The 14,536-nt window shown below is 45.9% G+C and overlaps 1 protein-coding gene across 4 annotated transcripts in view; it reads right to left on the bottom strand.

Annotated features, from left to right (window-relative positions):
* The window catches only part of MAML3 (mastermind like transcriptional coactivator 3), a 636,110-nt gene that overhangs the window by 16,878 nt on the left and 604,696 nt on the right, over window positions 1–14,536 (bottom strand). The gene's annotated exons all lie outside the window — the stretch shown is intronic.

Genomic DNA, 14,536 nt, shown 5'->3' with positions numbered 1-14,536 from the left:
GGTTTCATAGGAACGCTCTCCTTTCAGATGGGGCGGGGTGTTGCTGAACTTCTAAAGCACAGTGCGTAAAACCCTTCCCAAAGGGATAGTCTGATTATTACCTCCCAGGGTTATATATGTCCCCCAATGGTTCCCTCTCAAAGATTTTGCCTTCAGGTTTCTCACCAAAGACCTGAAGACCGAGAGGCAGGAGGGCTATGTGCACTTTTGCAGGACTGCCCTCCCTATGAAACATTTGTGAGCCTAGGTTGAGCTCTGCTGCATTCAACCGCGGGTGAGTGACACCCAGAGCCCCAGCCTCAGGTGTGTATGCCAAGTGTGAAGACGTGCTGAGTGACACCTTACAAATGGAGCTGGCTGAGGCCATTAGCTGATGCACATGACATGGTGGATTTTAACCCCCCGTCTGAGAGGGCTTAATGAGCATTAGTCTGTCGAATTTCAGAATTTCAAGCCCCCGCTCTTGTTTCTAAGGAGGACACACACTGTGCGTGCAATCAGAGAAAACCAGGCTGGGCTTTCGTCACCAGAAATGTAATGCCTTGAAGCCAAATGATGCAGTATTTTTAGTTTTAATTACTAGCTTGTTCTCCACTCCACCCCCTGCCCAACGACCTCCCTTGCCTTCTACCCAGAATCTTAATTCAGCCTCTTCCTCTCAGAAATCCAGTTGACTACATAGATCTTCATTACTCCCCAAACCTCTCACTCTTCAGTAAAATAAAGGGAGGGGGAAAAAAATCAAAACCAACGAACCTATTTTACATATCTTCTCTTCTAGGGAAAAGATCTTAGCAATTTTCTAAGGGCTGGAGATAGGTCAGAGGTGTAAAAAACACCCTACTTCCCTCAAAGAGGCAGTTTTTACTTCAAAAAGCAGCTGTGGTAAAAATCTCTCAAGAGTAGCCATCTGTTTATTTATAAATCTGTGCGTAAGGAAGCTTTATTTTCTCTTACGTGTTTTCAAGAACATGCCTCGTGTTTGGGTAAGAGAGGCCGGGGTTGCTGGCGGTGGACCAAAGACTGCTGGCTCCTTGGAGGGGGGATTGCAAGAGGCTTCCGGCGGTGACTGGGACTGGGGTGCAGGGGCTTAGTGGAGAACTGGCTGGAGGATGCTCGGGGCTTCGGCGTTTTTTCAGGTGCTTGCGTCGGGGGAAACAAGGAACAGCTGCTGTTCCTCCTCGGCCCCAGCAGATGGTGGTGTCAGCCCGGTCCTCGCCGCCAGCCCGCCCGCTCGCCCGCGCGGCGTGTCCCCCCCGCCCCCCCTCCCAGCCTGCAGATGGCTTAATCAGGACTCGCCTTCCTCCCCCACCCGGTCCCCCCGGCCCCGCGCGTCTGGGCTAACGCTACGAGCGTGGAGCCAGGCAGTCAAGTGTTACTGCGTATAGCAGGTAGCCTGGCAACTGAGAGCATAATACCGAGCAGATGGTGTGCGCACGGCGTGATGGACATCACACACGACAGCCTGAGACAATCCAGGAATTCCCTGGTGACTCGAGGCCCTCTTTACACAAAATGAGTTCTCTCTCCATTGCCGTGTATCTCTGGGGTTATCTCCCTCCTCTCTCCGACTGACACTGAACTGGTTTCTTATTACCGACCTTGCTGCCAGCCCGAGGGGAGGGAGATTTCTCGTGTGGGTGGGGGAGGCCGTGGAAGGAAACGGAAGGGCCGGGAGATGGAGGAGGTGATGGGGGCGTTGGCGACCCGAGAGGGGAGGGACAGTGGCGTACCCCAGACCCAGGGGCGGAGTGTCCGAGAGGGTCAGCGTTCTCCGTAACCCGGGCTGCACGAAGCCTGCGCGGTGAGGGCCGCGCCGGGGGGCGAGCCTGGGCTTAGTGTCTTTGCCATCGCATGGCTTACGAACAGCCTAAATGAAATTTAGGATTTTACTTAAAAAGCCCCCTGGGGCGTAATTTAGCCTCTCGACTCGAGCGTATATGCTTACAAGTCCTTAGGGGGCTCTAAGAAGTCAGGAGTGAGGCCCGTGCGCCCCTGCCGGGGCCGAAGATGCGTCTCCGCGCAGGCGTCCTTAACAAAGAAACCGACTAGGCGGTCTGGGCGCGGGCAGGGGCAGCGGAGGGAGGGCGTGCGGCGGCCGAGCCGCCCAGGGGCCCCGAGATCCTCGGCCTGCGCGCTGCTCCGCAACCTGGGAGGCCGCTGCGCGCTCCCCGGGGCGCATTTCACCTCCCCCTCCCCGCCACGTCGTGTGGGCCGGTCGCCGGCAAGGAAGTGGGAGCCGGAGGGCGCTGGGGGGAGACAGGAGGGTAGTTCACGGTAGGAAGAAGTAAAATTAATACATAAACAAAAAGCATGTCCCAGAAGACAGACCTGTGCTTTTCACACACACTGAAGTGGATCAATTACAAAAAAAAAAAAAAAAAAATCCAGCCCCAGTGGAATTTTTCCTAGATTCTATACAACAAGCCGCTTCTCTGTCCAACCTCTCACCACTGTCAGGGGTCTTCTCCTGCAAAGGTACTGTTCAAGTTTTAAGTTTCAGAAGGAGGAAGTCTTTTCAAAGGTGGAAGCTGACGTTTCACGCAGAACCTCACACTTGTTGGGAAGTTCAGTACATTCATGTCAGAGAATCCGACACCCACTGCAGAGCCGGCTGGAGGCATCCGGCTGTGACAACCTGGGGCTCAGGGTGGTGAACTGGCTTCCTGAGGCTCAGGGGGCCATCTGACCTCTGGGTCTCAGTCCCCACCTCTTCAAACGGAAATCCTATCCATAGGACTCCTCCCTCGACAACGGAAACTTTGGAGATAAATAAGCTATAGAGGGAAAATGGCTAAGAAGGTGCTAAAACTTCTTCCAATTTAAGTGTGGGCTGTTGGGGAACCATGAGGGCTACATCAGGGGTTCTCAAAGCGTGGCTCCAGGACCAGCACCTGGGAGCTTGTTAGAAATGCAAATTCTCAGGCTCTGCTCCAAGCCTCCTGAACCAGAGTCTTTAGGAGCAATTTAACATGCCCTTCGATAATTACCATGCCCCACGTTTTGAGACTCACTGGGCAAATAGTCCTGGTTTATGGGCACTGACTGCAACCTGGGGTATCAGCGCTCTCTGTGATTAGATTGCAAACCCTGCACTTTCAAAAGCAAGTCAGAGTGCTGAGTTACTTAAGTTTCTATTGCCAATTCTTCTGCATTTGGAACAGAACTCTCTAATTTTCAGAGGGCTGTGCAAGCAATGTAAACTCAAGAATTCCGAAAGGAGCCTATGCCATGATTCCTCCAGAAAGGTCGGTGCTCCTGTAGCTCTGCTCCGGAGGCACAGCCAAGAGCAAGGAAGGGGTGAAGCCAGTTAAACTCCCTCCCTTACTCAGGGAGGAAGCATCAAACATCACTAGACTTCCCGTCCCCTGGTCCGCTATAAGGTAGGAAAGCTATGATTTGAGGAAAGTCCCCTCTTCAAACAAGAAGACGACCAGAAGCAACAGTGGAAGTAACACTTATGGGGCACCTACTGTATGCAAAACACTCAGCTCAGTGTTTTCTCCGGTGTACTTAAAACTCATTTTGCTGATTAAAAAGAATCCGAGTCTCTTGAGAGGTTAAATAACTTGCCTGATGTCCCACAGCTGATGGTGGTCTTTGGGATTCTGACTTTTCCACTGACCAGAACATGCATCTGGTCTAAATTGAGCAGACCACCCAAGAGGACTCTGGAGTAATGAGAAATGGGAAGGGGTGGGGTGGGGGGAGAGGAATGGGCATAAAATAAAAAGGTAGACACTCTATTGGGATCAAAGGATGAAGCTGAAAGAGCACAAAAATATACATCATTTTTTATATGTTGCCTGATACCCCAAATTAGGATGCCTCTGTGGTATCAACTTTGACATTTAAAGAAAGGGCATAAGATTAGACCGTTCAACCAGAAATGGAAGGAAGAAACAAAATAAAACAAAACCTTAGAATTCTCTTTGAAGTTGATCAAGTGTCAGGGCAGAAACTTGGTTTCAGGATGGTGGCTGCTTTTACAGACTTTCTTTGTGCTTGTCCAGGATAATTTTTCAATGTGGGTTTGGAGAGTTGCTTGTAATAAATTCATAGCAGAGCCCCAATAGGCCCACCCCAAGATAATCTGCTTCTTCAGCAGATTATTGAAGAAATTTGGATTAAAAAAAAGTGTTTTATGATGTGTAGTGGCTGTGTTGCCAAGACAGTTGAGGTTTGAGGCAGTTTACCGATTTAGGAAGCTTATCACAGACAGGGCAGTAACTTGGGGCCCAGTGCTAAGCCTGCTAAGTGGGTTCAGAAGAGATCTTTGTTCGGCTTCTAAGAAGGAGCAGTTTACATTGGGGGAAGCCAACAGGCTTGGGTAGAGACTCAGCTCCATCGAGGGTCCAGTGACTGGCACGTAACACATAGCTTGTTATCACTATTATTGCTATAACCTCTTGATTATGCAGCTTTAGAAAGTCAGGGGGAAGGAAGTGCTATGGCTCTGCTTCTAGCTTAATTCCTAAGATAATGAGGTCTAAGACTTTAAACTTGGTTTTCTTTCTAGATTCTCAGTGAGCAGGATGGATGGCATTCCTACCCAGACTTTTTTTTTTTTTTTTTTTTTTTGGTACGTGGGCCTCTCACTGTTGTGGCCTCTCCCGTTGCGGAGCACAGGTTCCAGATGCGCAGGCTCAGCGGCTGTGGCTCACGGGCCCAGCCGCTCCGCGGCATGTGGGATCCTCCTGGACCGGGGCACGAACCCGTGTCCACTGCATCGGCAGGCGGACTCTCAACCACTGCGCCACCAGGGAAGCCCTCTACCCAGACTTTTGACTCTTTAACAAATGCATGTTTTGCTGACTTTGCCCCCGATCACGGGGAAAATTTAAAAATATTCTCTAAAAGTATTTTAAAAAGGCAACATTCATTTTTAACACTCACAGGCAGCCATGTTAATATTCTGATGTGTCTCTGTGTTTCTTCTCAGCTCCCTACCCAGTGCAGTAATATATTTTCCATGCTCATGATCATGGTATATACATGAGTGTACCACTATTTCTTACTAAGTAACATAGGAGAGGTAGAAAGTTCCAGCTTTCCAAATGCTTCTAAGCAGTAATTTTCTGGTAGGATATTACCTTATGGCAACATTCCTGCAAGGTCTTTAGGTTTCTGTTATGAGGCTCCCAGCATCAGCACAGAGCTAGGTCCACGGTTGCAACAGAATAAATATTTGCTGAACTGAACTAATGGTCTATGATGAATTGTAGCTTAGACCAAGATCAGGAATGACCAGAGAGAAAAGATAACCCTTGTAATGGACTGCTTCTCCAAGCTACCAGAGCTTCTGCTGAAGATGAAAGAAAGGGTTAAAGTTGCTGGTGCAGAGTAAGATGGGAGAGTGCCGTCAGCCACAGGAAGGTCAGTTTTTCAAGGACTTACTTGGAGGTAAAAACAACAAAAATACCATTTGTCCTTATCAGTGCTTTGAACATAGTTACCATAGGTTCCTCCAGTGGAAACACAACTTTGAGAGTTATGCTTTTCCTCTGCCTTTGATGTAAATTATAGAGTCCTTCTGATCCCTTTGTTGTGATTAATTCCACCACCAAAGCAACTCTAAACTGGTTAGAAGTTCATTAGTGTGCAACAATAGGAGCTTGATTAAATAAATTATGGTACATCCATACCATGAATGCTAGGCAGCCAATAAAAATCATGCCTTTCAGATTATCTAATCAAAAAAAAGCTTACAATATACAGTGAAGAGGGGAAGAAAAAGCAGTTATTAGAATAGTAGCCATAGAACAATCATGTTAGGGGAGGATTTTAAGTGATTTTTATTTTCATACTCTTTCAAATTTTCTATTATGAACATATTACTTCAAATAAATATTAAGTCTCATGCTCTAAAACTCTAAAGTCTTTAGATTGACAAAAAAAAGAAAGAAAAGAAAAAGGGCCTATTTACTTGGTTTCAAGGAGTCCACAGTTCTGATGTGGAGTGAGGATCCCTTAGTTCCTGAGCAGCTCATGGCATCTTTGAAGGGGACACATCTCTGGGCCTTCCGCCAGGAAGCACCTGACTGTGCCTGGGGAGGGGACTGAAGGCTTCCCAGAGGAAGCGATGTCTTGGAGTGGCTCAGGTAACCAAGAGGGGAAGGGGTTCCAGGGTGGAGGGACAGAATGATCAAAGACTTGAGTACATCATACCCTGAAATTCCATTTCTAAGGACTCGTCTCCTGGAAATATTCATAGCTTTGTGCAAAGATTTATCTTGAATAGCGTGCATGGTTTTGAGTAGCAAAAAAAAAGAAACAACCTAAATGGCCAACATTTAGAGGATTCATTAAACTATAATACAACCTCCCTGCCTCCCCGAAAAACCCCCCAAAACCTCATTAAGATTATTTAGGCTCAACAGACCAGGAATGGAACGTAGCGAGTTTGAGAGGGGCTCAGGCTGTACCCGGGATCTGGACTATTTCCACCACTCACACTGTGGAGTGTGCCACAGACATCCTTAATGGGGTAGTTCTCCTGTCAAGACCTGGACATGGCATGAATGTGAACAAACTGGGTTTGGCTACAGATTCAGTAACTAGGCTAGCTTTTTGTTGCTTCAACACAGAGCCCCCAAGTGCCAGAGGAGGCTCCGAGGGGCCTGCCATCTTCCAAGAATCCTTTGGGCCTCACCCTGCTCTCTGGGGTTTTTCTCCATTCTAGGCTCGAAATCACAGAGCAGGGGCAGAACCAGCCCAGCCTTTAGAGTTTAAGAACTTGCGAGATGAGTGAAAACCGCTGTTGACCTGTATAGGCAGCCTCCTCCACAGGGCTTAAGAAAACCCAGCCCAGGGGCTTGAAACCTGCCCCACAGAGGTGGATACCGCATCTGCCCGCATCCAAGTGACCACTGTCCCGACACGACTGCAAGTGGTTTGTCAGTGGCTCCAGGAACTAGGCTTTTTACCCAGACGCCTGCTGCCTTTGTTTCCCCCTTGATTTAAAAATCGAGAGGGGGAAGAAGGAGTCTCAGCTGTCTTCAGCAGAGCTGCTGGGAAATCTTCCCTCCCGAGCTACTGTTCCCCCATGCTGTACCTTTCTCTTTCATGGCCCCTTCCCCCCCTCCCCTTTCTGATGAAGTCATCACAGCCAAGACTGCATAACTGCTGCAGAGACCTGTCTTGTGTTACACTGGGAGTCAGGCCAATGTTTCCGTTTACAGCCAAGAGCACCACCATGCTGCCAAATGGCGCTCTCTGCTGCAGCCACTACAAGACAGGAAGAAGGGAAGGAAGGCTTGGAGCTGGAGGGCCTGCTGTGCAGAGAAGGCTTGGGGACATCCTCCATGCTGTCCATCAGCCTTGGGAGCATGGCTCAGGGATGCTCCATCTGAATGCCTGGGAAGAGCCACTTCCCACAAAGTGGTCCCCCTATTGCCCCTGGCCCCCAGGAGACGCTGCCGGAGGGAGGGTCCGTGTCAGCCTGCTCTGCTGGTTTTCTCACGGTTGAACCTGTCTGTGGGCAAACCGGGTGTGATCACAGCGAGGCTCTGGAGGACAGCCCTCACCACAGCCCCGAGAGCAGAGCTAAGCCAGCCGTCGTGGTGGAGTTACGGGAGGCCATGAGGAAGGAGAAAAAAGAGGAGGAACATTTAGAAATCTGGGGTTGGTGCTTTACACACTTAGAGATTTGGGCTGAGAACCAGGTTCTTAGAGTAAGCAAGTCTAGGACAGGGGCTCACACTGGGTCAGGGAGGGCCGATGGGCACGTGGCGATGGGGGGCCACTGACCCCTAGGCCTTACATCCACAATGGTCTTCCAGTTCAGATCATCAGATATATTCTTTTTTTTTTTCTTTTGGCTGCTGCGTGCAGCATGTGAGATCTTACTTCCCAGATCAGGGATCCAACCTGTACCCCCTGCAGTGGAAGCATGGAGTCTTAACCACTGGACCGCCAGGGAAGTGCCTAAGATCCTTAGATATATTCTTCACACAAGGTTTTACAGGGGGTCACTGAGAAACCCTGATATGATTGAAAGGTACCTCCTATTTTATGGCTTAAGTTGTGTCCTGTAACTAGATCACAATGCTCTAAGTCCATTATGAATTAATATTCTTTGTTAAGTCCTGTGTTTATCTTGTGAATGATATAATTACACCAGACTGCGTTTTTTTTAAAATAAACTTTGCTTTCTTTTTTTTTTAAAATAACTTTTTTTTAAAAAAAAGATACAAAAGACACCGAATAGCCAAAGCGTCTAGAGGGAAAAAAACAGAGCTGGAGGAATCAGACTCCCTGACTTCAGACTATATTACAAAGCTACAGTAATCAAGACAACATGGTACTGGCACAAAAACAGAAATATAGATCAATGGAACAGGATAGAAAGCCCAGAGGTAAACCCACGCACTTATGGTCAACTAATCTATGACAAAGGAGGCAAGGATACACAATAGAGAAAAGACAGTCTCTTCAATAAGTGGTGCTGGGAAAACTGGACAGCTACATGTAAAAGAATGAAATTAGAACATTCCCTAACGCATACACAAAAATAAACTCAAAATGGATTAGAGACCTAAATGTAAGACCCGACACTATAAAACTGTTAGAGGAAAACATGGGAAGAACACTCTTTGCCATAAATCACAGCAAGATCTTTTTTGATCCACCTCCTAGAGTAATGGAAATAAAAACAAAAATAAACAAATGGGACCTAATTAAACTTCAAAGCTTTTGCAAAGCAAAGGAAACTACAAACAAGATGAAAAGACACCCCTAAGAATGGGAGAAAATATTTGCAAATGAATGAACGGACAAAGGATTAATCTCCAAAATATATAAACAGCTCATGCAGCTCAATATTAAAAAAAAAAACAACCCAATCCAAAAATGGGCAGAAGACCTAAATAGACATTTCCAAAGAAGACATACAGATGGCCAAGAGGCACATGAAAAGCTGCTCAACATCACTAATTATTAGAGAAATGCAAATCAAAACTACAATGAGGTATCACCTCACACCAGTTAGAATGGGCATCATCAGAAAATCTACAAACAACACATGCTGGAGAGGGTGTGGAGAAAAGGGAACCCTCTTGCACTGCTGGTGGGAATGTAAATTGATACAGCCACTATGGAGAACAGTATGGAGGTTCCTTAAAAAACTAAAAATAGAATTACCATATCACCCAGCAATCCCACTACTGGAATATACCCAGAGAAAACCATAATTCAAAAGGACACATGCGCCCTAATGTTCACTGCAGCACTATTTACAATAGCCAGGTCATGGAAGCAACCTAAATGCCCACTGACAGACGAATGGATAAAGAAGATGTGGTACATATATACAATGGAATATTACTCAGCCATAAAAAGGAATGAAATTGGGTCATTTGTTGAGACATGGATGGATCTCGAGACTGTCATACAGAGTGAAGTAAGTCAGAAAGAGAACAACAAATACCGTATATTAACGCTTATACGTGGAACCTAGAAAAATGGTACAGATGAACCGGTTTGCAGGACAGAAATTGAAACACAGATGTAGAGAACAAATGTGTAGACACCAAGGGGGGAAAGTGGTGGTGGGATGAATTGAGAGATTGGGATTGACATGTATACACTGATGTGTATAAAATGGATGACTAATAAGAACCTGCTGTATAAAAAAATAAAATTCAAAAATTCAAAAAAAAAAAAAAAAGAAAACATATGAGATGCCTCTGCTGCTGTAAAAATAAAAAACCTTATTGGCATTTCTTCCATTTGTAAGTACACCTGGTGACTTCAAAAAACAAAAGTGGTCCAGGTCTTTTGTTAACTTTGAGAAGAGTTGGGGACAAACTGGGATAAAAATAGCCTTAGAAGAAGTATGGGCCTCGAAGGGACTTTCCTCCATCACAGTGAACACAGCTACACACACACACACACACACACACACACACACACGCACAGTAACCTAGATAAAGGAAGCTGGAAGCAATTAGAAACCATCCTTTCCACAGATCTTAAACTTTTCGCTCATTTTACCAAAACTTCTCTCAGGTAGCGTGATTCAGCAGTGCTCGGCATATAGCCAGTGCTCATAAATGTTTGCAATCATTATCATCAATATTAATAATAATGAGGAATTAGAAACTTTAGGCCGGGCCTATATGTTCAGCTCATATTCTGTTCTTTCTTAATGGTCAGATCAGTTCCTCACCCTTCCGGAGAAAAAAAATCCCTGTTCACAAATGACCACCTTTCGCTTAGGATAAAAATTAAGTTGGTAACTAAATATGGAACTAGACCCTGGAATGAGAGTGAAGTTCACGAGAAACTTTCATTTTCGTGAGGAATAAATCCATTCGTGTTGGCAACAGCAATAGAGGCTTCTAAGATGGGGGTTATGGGCCACATATCTTTTGCCCCACATCCCCTCTAAAAGCCTAAGTATTTTTGCTTAAACATCTGGAAGGTATCACCAGTTTCCTATTCCTTTCTACCAGAAGCTAAAGCCTGGTCTGACCCCCTTACCATAATGTCATCACAAATGCCCACCCCTCCCCACTTTCCCCCAAAGTTTCTCGTGTTAATTCTTCCTCTAGTTTAGCCAGCTTAATACCCCCTCTGCTCTGCTTCCCAGATCCGGTCGCCTCCTTTACAACGTACAAGTGATCAAGTACACACTTCACCTAAACCTGCACAGCTCCTTTAAGAGCTTCCACAACTGCATCTTCTCTCCGAGTTGACTGCTCCTAGGAGATTAAAATCAGAACAGGAGGGTCAGGCTGATTGATGCTGGAGTAGGACCAGCAGATCTAACCTGCTGCTCAGGGTATCTATCAACCTGGGAGAGCTTCCCCAAGCCTTGAGGAGCCTATTTCTGCACTTACTTTACCTTTTGACCATTGCTCTAATACACGCTTAGTTTCTTTTACGTTGGTCCAACTAATTTGCTTTACTTCCTCCTCTTTATCCTCCCCCTATCTTCATAGAGAATTTCTCAATCAGAAATGATGAAATCCTTCCAAGTCAACCAAACCTTTTCTGGAAGCTGAGATGGAGTATAAATGGCTGGAAGCCTTTATATACAGGGGTGGGGATGACGAACCTCTGAATTCAACTTTAAGTCTGTCTCACGTCCCCATCATGTGACACACAGGAAACGCCAGCGAGAGTAAGATTTCCTTCTTTATTTACCTTAGGTTCTCATTACTGAAGTTTACTTTTTATGTAAGGCCCAGTGAACACTACCTCTTAATTCATATTTAGAAGCATGTAAAACAGGCTGACAAGGCCAATCTTTCATTCCTTTTTGGATATAGTCGTAGAGAATTTCCCAGCAAAGAAGGAAGCCACTGAGTCCCCATTAGCCAGTAAACATAAGCCCTCAGGAGTGGATGTCCATGTACAGTCTTCCCTGTGTATCTTCAGGGGTACCAGGACCCCGCTGCGGATACCCATATCCACGGATCCTCAAGTCCCTTATATAAAATGGTGTATTTGCATATAACCTATGCACACCCTCCTGTGTACTTTAAATCATCTCTAGATGACTTATAATACCTAATACAATGTAAATGCTATGTAAATAGTTGTAAATACAATGTAAGTACTATGTCAACAGTTGTCAGGCGCAGCAAATTCAGGTTTTGCTTTTTGGAATTTCTGGAATTTTTTTTCTGAATATTTCTGATCTGTGGTTGGTTGAATCTGCAGATTCGGACCCCGTGGATTTGGAGGGCTGACTATACAGAATGCTGAAAGATATCTCACAACATGGAGGGGTCAACCCCTGCCACAGGGCCCAGCCACGTCACCACGGAAATACCTGGGGCTGTTGCCGGGTCCCCCTCGCTCTTAGCATGACCCAGAGGCTCACTGGGGACAGGGCCCCAATATATTCCATAGTCAGACGCACAAACACCCTGGGTAGGAAGCTAGAGAGGTCTGGAATACTCTGATTCACTTTCTGCTAAGGGACTCAGATACGGAAGGGTGACGAGGTCAGTGAGATATATTGCCAAGGCTGCTAAACTAACGGAAGTCCAGGGATCTGGTTCAAGAACGTGGAGCCTTATGCCTGTCACTGGACAGCATGGCACAACCCGGAGTGCCGTTTTTAGTTCAATTTCCAGGGCTCAGAATTGATTAGTCCTAGAGAATCCTCGGCCACAGGTAAAACCAACAAACCAACCAACAGAACAAAAAAGCGAACAACTGACTTGTTTAATCAAATACCAAAAATCCATGGGCATGGGTTGTGTTTACAACTTCACTTTGATTTTATGTGCAGTAGAATACTACAGTTCCATGGCCAAAATGGAAACCCACCCAGAAAACAAGCATACACCACAAACCCTCCACCCGTAGCTGGAGCTCTGGAACATCATGTGCGGGATGTATAATTTGCCATTAAAGTTTTCTTTCAATTCAGATATAAGATCCCACTTTTAAAAAAGTTTTGATTGCTCCAGGAGTCCACAGGGCCCTCCAGCACCCCAGCACAATGGCAGGTGTTATGGGTGGAATCTAAGAGAAGGGCAGCCGTGGCCTCGGTGCTGGATACTAAAGTCCCAGAGGAGAGACAAAGTTCCCCTTCACTGAAAAGCTCAAGGATGATCCCAGCCTGTCAAGGGTTAGACTGTGGCATGTGCCCTGGTTCCACAGGATTTCCACAAAGCCCTCCTGGTCAGACCTGGGATGGTCAATTACACAGTGGAAAGAGGGTGGAAGGGGACACAGGACACAGGGGTTCTAGGGATTGTTTGACCCAGGGAAAGTCACTGAACATCTCTGAGCTTCATATTCTCCTTTATCAAATGAGGACACCTGCTCAGGTGAGCTCTCAGGGTCTATCTGCCCTAAAATTCTCTGGGAGGAGCTTTAAGGATAAGGGGGGGGACTTGACTGGGAGCCTCGATGTTAGTGTAGATTTGGATTTGAGGGAGCAGAGAAGGAGGGAGGAATAGCCACGGGCAAGGAGGGAGGTGGCCGTACTCAGGCCCCAGCCGAGGTGTGTGCTAGGACGTGAGGGAGAAAAGCCTCGAGGGGCAGGGTGGGTCTGACCACGGACAGGTCTGAGTGCGGCACAGACATGTGACCCAACAAACAGCCAGGTGCCACAGTAGGCTCTTAGAGGAACTAAAACGATAAAATCAGGTAAGGCAGAGATTAGAATGGGGCTGGATCAGAAGGAAGAAAGTGGGGAGGCAGGTTTGGGAGAAATCCATCCAGGACCTGAAGGGGAGGCGGCCAAGAGAGACTTTGTTACTGACAGTGGGAACTGAAGAGTAAAGAGTCAAATTTAACTGCAAGGTCTATTTCGACAAGAATAAGAATTCACACGCTCTTTGCTGAATGCAGATGTCTGGGGTCACTCCCTGGTCCACTGGCTCCCACCTCCTCCTGTTCACTCCCAGACCTTTCTCTCACTTGGCCCTCATGTGGCTACTGGAAATCTGGCAGAGATAGAGATCCCTGCTTAAAATTTGAGTGGCTGTATCAATTTACATTCCCACCAACAATGCATGAGGATTCCCTTTTCTCCACACCCTCTCCAGCATTTACTGTTTGTAGATTTTTTGAGGATGGCCATTCTGACCAGTGTGAGGGAAATTGATAACAGCCACTATGGAGAACAGTATGGAGATTCCTTAAAAAACTGAAAACAGAACTACCATATGACCCAGCAATCCCACTATTGGGCATATACCCAAAGAAAACCATAATTCAAAAAGACACATGCACCCCAATGTTCATTGCGGCACTATTTACGATAGCCGGGACATGGAAGCAACCTAAATGTCCATCAACAGAGGAATAGATAAAGAAGATGTGGTACATATATATACAATAGAATATTACTCAGCCATAAAAAGGAACAAAATTGGGTCATTTGTAGAGACATGGATGGACCTAGAGACTGTCATACAGAGTGAAGTAAGTCAGAAAGAGAAAAACAAATATCGTATATTAACGCATATATGTGGAACCTAGAAAAATGGTACAGATGAACCGGTTTGCAGGGCAGAAATTGAAACACAGATGTAGAGAATAAACATATGGACGCCAAGGGGGGAAAGTGGTGGTGGGATGAATTGGGAGATTGGGGTTGACATGTATACACTGATGTGTATAAAATGGATGACTAATAAGAACCTGTTATATAAAAAAATAAAAATCTATTTAAAAACAAAACTGAATGTAAATCATTCCACAAGGAACATTCACTTCCTTGTTCTCCCGACTTTTTAAAAACTGACTTTATTTACATCTGAATTCAGTACAGGGTATTTTAAACATAGCACCTGGCTTTTAACCAGGAGTAGGATGGTAGGTGTATACCTTCAATATTTTCAAAGCCCTGACAATATATCCTGGGGATGAAAATGCCAAACAATAACAGGAAATATGCCCAAAACTACTTGGAGAAGAAGAAACCTTTTCATTTTTGTGCTTCCTTACCTGGTTCCCCCAACTTTCTACTTCCTGCTAAGTGTTTCACTTAACTTTTTTAAGAAGACCTGATGAAGAATAATGAAAGTTAGAATAATAATGAAATGATAATAATGAAACCCAATTTCAT

Source organism: Pseudorca crassidens, chromosome 4 (genome assembly GCF_039906515.1).
Source record: "Pseudorca crassidens isolate mPseCra1 chromosome 4, mPseCra1.hap1, whole genome shotgun sequence".
NCBI lineage: Eukaryota > Metazoa > Chordata > Mammalia > Artiodactyla > Delphinidae > Pseudorca > Pseudorca crassidens.
Note: the sequence above shows the minus strand (reverse complement) of the source record. Positions and strands in the feature narration are given on the sequence as shown.